The sequence below is a fragment of the Tetrao urogallus genome (assembly GCF_951394365.1).
Source record: "Tetrao urogallus genome assembly, chromosome: Z".
NCBI lineage: Eukaryota > Metazoa > Chordata > Aves > Galliformes > Phasianidae > Tetrao > Tetrao urogallus.
Window position 1 is genome coordinate 1,156,608 of NC_136816.1, and position 7,417 is coordinate 1,164,024.

Consider the following 7,417-nt stretch of genomic DNA (forward strand, 5'->3'; position numbering starts at 1 on the left):
AGGGAACAGTCATCGCAGTGTTGGTACAGATGTGATCAGGTTGAGCATGGGTGGTATGTGCTGCTGCAGCTGTGAGTGATCCATATGTCTTCTGCCTTTTCCCCAGAGCAGTCCTGCCAACTAACCTCTCCTTTCCCCAGTTTTCAGTTGGAAGTTTCTTCATGGATTCCCATAATCCTTGCAGGTCTAAGTCTTCCACCATTACATTTGGTGGAATTAACCACTCTCGTGTCCTATATGGTGCTCATTTTAAACTGCCCAATTGGTGATTCTATGCTAACTCATTCCTCCCACTGGTAACAGTCAATTTACAAGCTGCCAAGGGAAAATAACTTTTACTAATTGATGTCTACTTTAGTCAGTCAAACCATTAGGTGTTTAGTTTTATGAGTTGATGTTTAAAATCTGAGAATCCTGAGATAGCATAGCTCCGAAAGGAGCTTAGATCATGTAGTTCCAACACCCTCCTGTCAGCAGGGTTGCCAACCACCAGATCAGGTTGCCCAGGGTCCCATCCAGCCTGGCTTTGAACATCTCCAGGTTTGGGGCATCCACAGCTTCTGTGATCAACCTGTTCTGGACCTCACCACCCTCTGGATGAAGAATTTCCTCCTAATATCTAATCAGAATCTCCCCTCCTTCAGTTCAAAACTGTTCTACCTTGTCCAATCTCTGTCAGACCATGTAAAAATTTGTTCTCCCTCCAGGTTATAAGATGTACTGGAAGGCCACAGCCAGGTCTTGTCAAAGCCTTCTCCGGGCAGAACAAACACAGCTCCCTCAACCTTTCTTAGATGACAGGTGCTCTATCCTTCCTGTTATGTTTGTGGCCCTCCTCTGGACCTATTCCAAGAGATCCATGCCTTTTCTTGTGTTGCGGGTCCTGGGTTTGGATACATTACTCCAGGTAAGGCCTCACAAGGGCAGAGCAGAGACAGTCACCTCCCTTGCTCTTTTGGACACTCTTGTTTTGATGCAGCCCATGATACAGTGGGCCTTTTGGGCTACAAGCGTGAACTGTTGGCTCTTTTAAAGCTTTTCACAGAATCACAGAAACACCAAGGTTGGAAAAAACCTACAAGCTCATCCAGTCTGACCATAAAATTCTTCCATCAGAACCCCCAGGTCATTTTTCCCAGGGTTACTCTGTGAGTTCTTCTCCTGACCTGTACACATACTTGGGATTGCCCAGACCCAAGTGCAGCACCTCTCATGTTGCCCTATTGGATCTCAGTAAGATCCTGTGGATCCAACCTTGTCTAGGTCCCTTTGGATGGCATTCCTTCCATCTGTTGTCATCAGAAAACTTGCTGAGGGTACACTTGATCCCACTGTCTGTACCATTGATTAAGAAGTTGAACTGGGGTACCACTCATCACCTGTATCTACCTGGACATAGAGCCATCGACCACAACCCTCTGGCAGCGAGTATCCAACCAATTCTTTACCCATTGAATAACTATCCAAGTCTCTAATTTAGAGATAAGAATGTGGTGTGGGATGGTATTGAAGGCTTTGCACAAGTCTGGACAGATGACATCAGTTGCTCTTCCTTTGTCCACTGATGCTGTGGCTCCGTCATTGGAGGCCTCCAGGTAGATGAGACTCAATCTTACCTCGGTGAAGCCATGCTGGTTGTCTCAGATCACATCCCTGTGTTGCCTTATTGTAGTTTCCAGGAGGATGTTTTCCATGATTTTCCCAAGCACAGTGGTGAGGCTTACCAGCCTGTAGTTCCCCAGGCCTTCCTTTCTCTCTTAAAACTGCAAGGGACTTTTTCCTGTTTCCAGACACTGAGAACTTCACCTGACGTGCATGACTTTTTGAATTTGATGGAGAGTTGTTTGGCAATCACATTGGCTTGCTGGCCAAAGTTATTGGCTATACAGTGCAATAACTGAGATATCAAAGATGAAATGAAAGAGACAGTGGTTTGTTGTGGCTTTACCCCAGCAGGCAGCCGAGCACCAGCAAGCTGTTCTCTCACTTCCTTGCACTGGGATGGGAGAGAAAATCGAGGGGACAATAACTCTTTGGCTGAGATAAAGGCAATTTGATAAAACAGAAAAGGAAGGGAAAGTAATAGTAATAATAGCTATATACATATAGAAGAAGTAATGCACAATGCAAGTTCTCACCACCTACTGACCAATGCCTGCTCAGTCCTGCAAAATGGCTGCCTCTTCAGCCAATTCCCCACGTTTTTTTTATGGTTCATCATGAATTCATATGGTGTGGAACGTGCCTTTGACCTCTTTGGATCAGCTGGACTGATTCTGTTGTCCTCCCAGCTCCTTATGCAGCCCCAGCTCCTCGCTGGCAAGGCAGCATGAGAAGCAGAAAAGGTTCATTCAGTGCAAAAACCACTCAGCAACAACTAAAACACCAGTATGGTATCAATGTTGTTTTTCTCCTAAATCCAAAGCACAGCATCATACCAACCACTGTGAAGAAAAGTAACCCTAGTCCTGCTGAAACCAGTGTATTGCTGAGATGGTCATCCAGTGCTGTGGTCTACCACAGAGATCTGCATGTACGTCACAGCCCATTCTCCTGCTAGTCTGTTGTTGCAAGGACATGTCTGATCTATCATGGTGAATAGAGTTTACTGATCGACTCAATACAGATAGAAGGAGGATGATGTACACATATTTTGCTAGTGTGGATGCTTTGGTAGAGCATCACAATACAAAGTTTTGTTGCTGGAGAGATATGAACCCTCCTGTATCATTTCCAATGGTTGTTTAAGGAGCAGCTGTTCTAGCTAAGAGTTCATTCTCTGCTTGGAAGGGCAAGTGTTACGTGCATGAAAAACAGCTTCCTTGTTATATATTTGGAAAGTTATGGCCCAGTCCAAATAAATCTTCCCCTCTTGGTATTCATGGTTTCCATGCCTATGCTTAGAATCTTTCTGCACTTTTGCTTCTGTGAGGGAGAGAGTTCTAGAGCTGGGATACAAGAAAGACTGAAAATACTTCTTGTGAGGAGCTGATGTGCAGTCTGTGTGAAAATTCAAAATGCACTCCAATGGGATGTGAAGGTGAGTGACAGAGTGCTGAGCAACTGCATTGGCATAGCACTCTGAATGGGTAACTATTAATAGTGAAGGAGTTGAGATTTAAAGATGTTCAGCGTTAATATAAACAAGACCAGTGTTTGCCAATCTGTGTTAGTTGGCACAGGAAACAGTGAAGTAAAATTGTAGTTCATCTTGTTCACTTTATAGAAATCATACAACCTTTGAAAAGGCTAAAGTAATGAGGATTTGTGTCCTGGCAGATGATATTTGAAAGGGACTGTACAAAGGAAGGAATGTTGCTGCTTTAGTGGATTACGATTGAAGAAAGTGAAATTTACCATACTGCAAAAAGGCAGATCTATATAGGTAATGCTTAAAAGCTAAACATCCTTATTCCAGATTCAACTTCAAGTATGTAGTCACAAAGGCATGGATTTTGTGAGACAGGAGGAAGCTTTTTGAAGGCCTATCAGTTTTTACGCAAGTCATTGGGTTTGTGGTGGTCTTCTCTATCATGATACTTTCTGTTAACTTCTGTCTTTTTTCTCTACTCCAAAACTTCTCTTGCTAGTTTTCTCTTTTTCTCTGTGTTTACCTGAAATTATTTTTGCTGTAACTTTTACGGAAAATCTGCCCCCCAGTCTTAACATGCTTGTGCTCTGAAATCTGTTTCTGTAGAGTCATCTGTTTTCTTTGCTTTCTGATGCACTGTACATTTATGTAGCCTTAAAGATGCTAAATCGAGTTTAAAATAGTTTTCTTTTGCTCTGCAAAGCAGGCTGAAGGGAAACTTAATTTGCTTCCCTTCTGACCCATTTTCTCAGATAGATCAATGGTGTGAAGCCACTGAAATCATAGGAGAGCATCCAGAATTGTGTAGAGGTGGGGGAATGGGCGTCTAGAGTCTGGCTAGTCAGAGACCTGAGTGTAGGCAGCAGTGAATGCTGTCCTCCGGAGCCAGGAGGAGTGTGGCTTGTGTGGGTGACTTGTGGCTGTTAGCATGAGAAAGCTCTTCATTTGCACTTCTGCCTTCCCGAGGGTGTGCATGCAGATCCCCATTTCAGAAGTGACCTCTGTGCAAACAGTGTGGAGGCCATCAGGCAGCAGATCCAGCGCTTGCTTCAGTCTGCATGTTCAGCTGTTGCTGTGACCGTGCGTTGTGACCCCTGCATACTGAGCCAGTGTTTGGCAGGCAGACGCTGGCTAACCTCACTGCATATTTACATGAAATGAATAAATACTCTGTGTTGCAATCTCGAGTTAATCGGTATCCACTGCAGTGATTACTTCAGACAGTCTGGTGGCCTTCTGTGATGGAATGAGTGGACAAAGGACGTCACCTACTTGGACTTGCGCAAAGCCTTCAGTATGGGCACACACCACATTCTTATCCCTAAATTGGAGGGGTATGCATTTCATGGGTGAGCTGTTTGATGGAGCAGGAATTGGTTGGATAGTCGCAGGCAGAGGACTGTGGTCAATGGCTGTATGTCCAGTTGGTGATGAGTGGAGTCCCCCAGCGTTCTGTCTTGGTCCCAGTGGTTTTCGATATCTTCATCAGAGACCTAGGTAATGTGATGGCGTACCACATCAGCAAGTTGCTTATGACAGAACCTATGAAGAAAGATTGGGGGAACTGGGCTTTTTCTTCCTGGAGAAGGCTTTGGAGAGACCTTGCTGTGGCCTTCCAGTGTTAAAGGGAGCTTGTAGGCAGGAAAGAGACTGATTCTTTTACACGGTCTGATAGTGATAGCACAAGAGGGAACCATAAACTGAAAAAGGAGGTTTAGAAATAGATGTTAGGAGGAAACTCTTTGCTCAGAGGGTGGTGAGACCCTGGCACAGTTGCCCAGAGAAGCTGTGGTGCCCCATCCCTGAAGGCATTCAAAACCAGGATGGATGGGCCCTGGGCAGCTTGATCCAGTGAGTGGCAGCCCTTCCCACAGGAGGTGTTGGAACTACTTGATCTTTAAGGTCCCTTCCAAGTCAAGCTATTCTAGGATTCATTCTGTGATTGTATGATTTCTTTTTTTAGTGGATTTAACCTGTGGAGTATTGCTTCCTCACAACTTTTAGGCAGGTCAGCAACTCGAGTGCAGTGCTTTGGCCATTTTGTTTATAGTTCATTTGGAAATAATAGTAGACTGTTTGTGGATTTGTGCCGTGAAATTTGCAGCAATGTTGTTAAGAATTTGGTATTTATTCTCTATACTTCAATTCTTGCTGGGGGCTCCGTGGAGCTTACAAGGTTGTAAGGTTTGTTTGTGTCACTTTGACCAGGTAAGATAAGAGAACATGCACGCGAGCCTTGGCGACCTCACAGTTTGGCACCTTTGTTTAGCTAACTGATGATGGCAAAGAAATGGTAGCAAGTCAATAATGTGTGATTGAATTGCCTCTGTGGGTTGCCAAGACATTGGCTTAAATGAGAAATGTTCCTGGTTCAGTTTGTACTTAGATAAAAGTGTGTCAGCTGAGTACGGTGGAGTCATATGGTCATACTGAAGTAATGATCTCCTGCTTTATCTGTCAGGCTTTTCCATGAAATGAAATGAGTATTCTATAAAATAAAATTCTCGTCTTGGAAGGCAGAAAATAAAACTCATTAGGATCATAGCATGCAATCAGGGAAAGGAAGAAGTTCGTTTGAATCGTGCTCAGTCCGAGAAGCATTGAGGTTGCTTTAGAAGGGGAATACCTGTGTGAGTCATGGTTACCAAAGAAGAGGACGACCAAAATTTGGTGAGATTGTGTGAGGGAGTGGTATCTGCAAAGCTGGGAAAAGGAATCTCAGCAAATGACTTGTAGTTGGGAATGTGAGAGGTGAGACGTCAGTAGCAGCTGGAATTTTAGGGCAATACAGTGCAGAAAGTAAGTGGTGTTTGGCCTTATGCAAGGACAAAAAAAAAAATGTTGCAAAGAAATCAAGGTAAGTTGTCAGTGAATGCTACAGAGTAAGCTTTTTTTTTTTTTCCTTTTTTTTCTTTTTTTTTTCCCCCTGAAACAGGGAAGCTTCTGTGAATTTCCAAGCACAGATTTGTAGTCTTTAGTAAGCAGTGCCTCATTTTAACTTCAGTTGTTTTGATGGTCGCAATCTGTTAATTTTCTTACCTTTCTAATTTGCTTGGACATTGTTTAGAAGTTTCCCTTGTTTTATGTGGTAGAATGCAGGGCGTTTTCCTTTCTTATATTTTTTATCTCAATACTTTATTCCTCAGATCTTCAGTTTTCCCTCTCTTTCCATCTGTGTCACCCCTAACTGTTGTTAACTTGAAAATTTGTGAGATGTGATTTGTGCTGGAGTGCTTTAAGAATCCTACACAAGAGATGGAACACCTCTTGCAAGGACAGGCTGAGAGCCTGGAGAAGACAGGGATCTGGGGGGAGACTGAGTGACCGCTCAGTGCCTGTGGAGGGGCTGCAAGAAGGAAGGGGGCAGACTCTTCAGCAGGGTCTGCTGTGGCAGGACAAGGGGAAATGATTTCAAACTAAAGGAGGGGAGATTGACATTGGATATGAGGAAAAAGTTTGTTATGATAAGAGTGGTGAAGCACTGGAACTGGTTGCCCAGAGATCTAATGACTGCTCCATCCCTGGAGGCACTCAGGGTCAGGCTGGACCAGGCGCTGATGGAGCTGTAGGCGTCCATGCTCATCCAGAGGAGTTGGACTAGATGGCCTTTAAAGGTCCCTTTCAACTCATATGATTCCATAATTCTCCGTGTATTTGTATTTCCTGAAGAGTCAATGAGGTCCGATGGGTGAAATAAACTAATTCAGCCTTTGGCCTGACGTTAACACAAATCAGTAACACAACACATTACTACTGACAAGTCCTGGTCTTCGTGCAGCCATTTGCACCAGCCTGTCAAGGAAGCTTGTCAAAGTGGTGCATTTCATACTGTTTTTTTGTTCTTGCTTGTTTGAAAAACTGAGACACAAGGAGATAATGTTACTTGAAAGAAGACAGGAACAGTGATGCTTGAAAACTGAGTTTTATCTCTCTCTTTTTTTTTTTTTTTTTTGGTTAAAAAAAAAAGATAATCACGTTGCCTGGCAAAGGATGAAAACAGTGTTCTTTTTCTCAAATTGTTGGCTTGTTCCCAGGCATATGTCAGCCTGAAGTGTTCCCAAAAGTGCTTTGGATAGAATTCAGGTGTTAGTGTCCTACAAACTGTTTCAGCAGGCAGTTCACATGCATCTAAACTTTTCTGAAGATGGAGAGATGTTTCCAGTATGAATTCAGGCCATTTTGTGCCTTGATGTTGGAAATATTCGCAGACACTTTAACTTGTGTAAGTGAGTGTTAAATATAGTGGAATATTCTGCCCATTGAACTGCGAGGATAGCCACAAAAACCATCTCAAGATGTTTACAGTAGAGTCAGCCTTAATTTCCT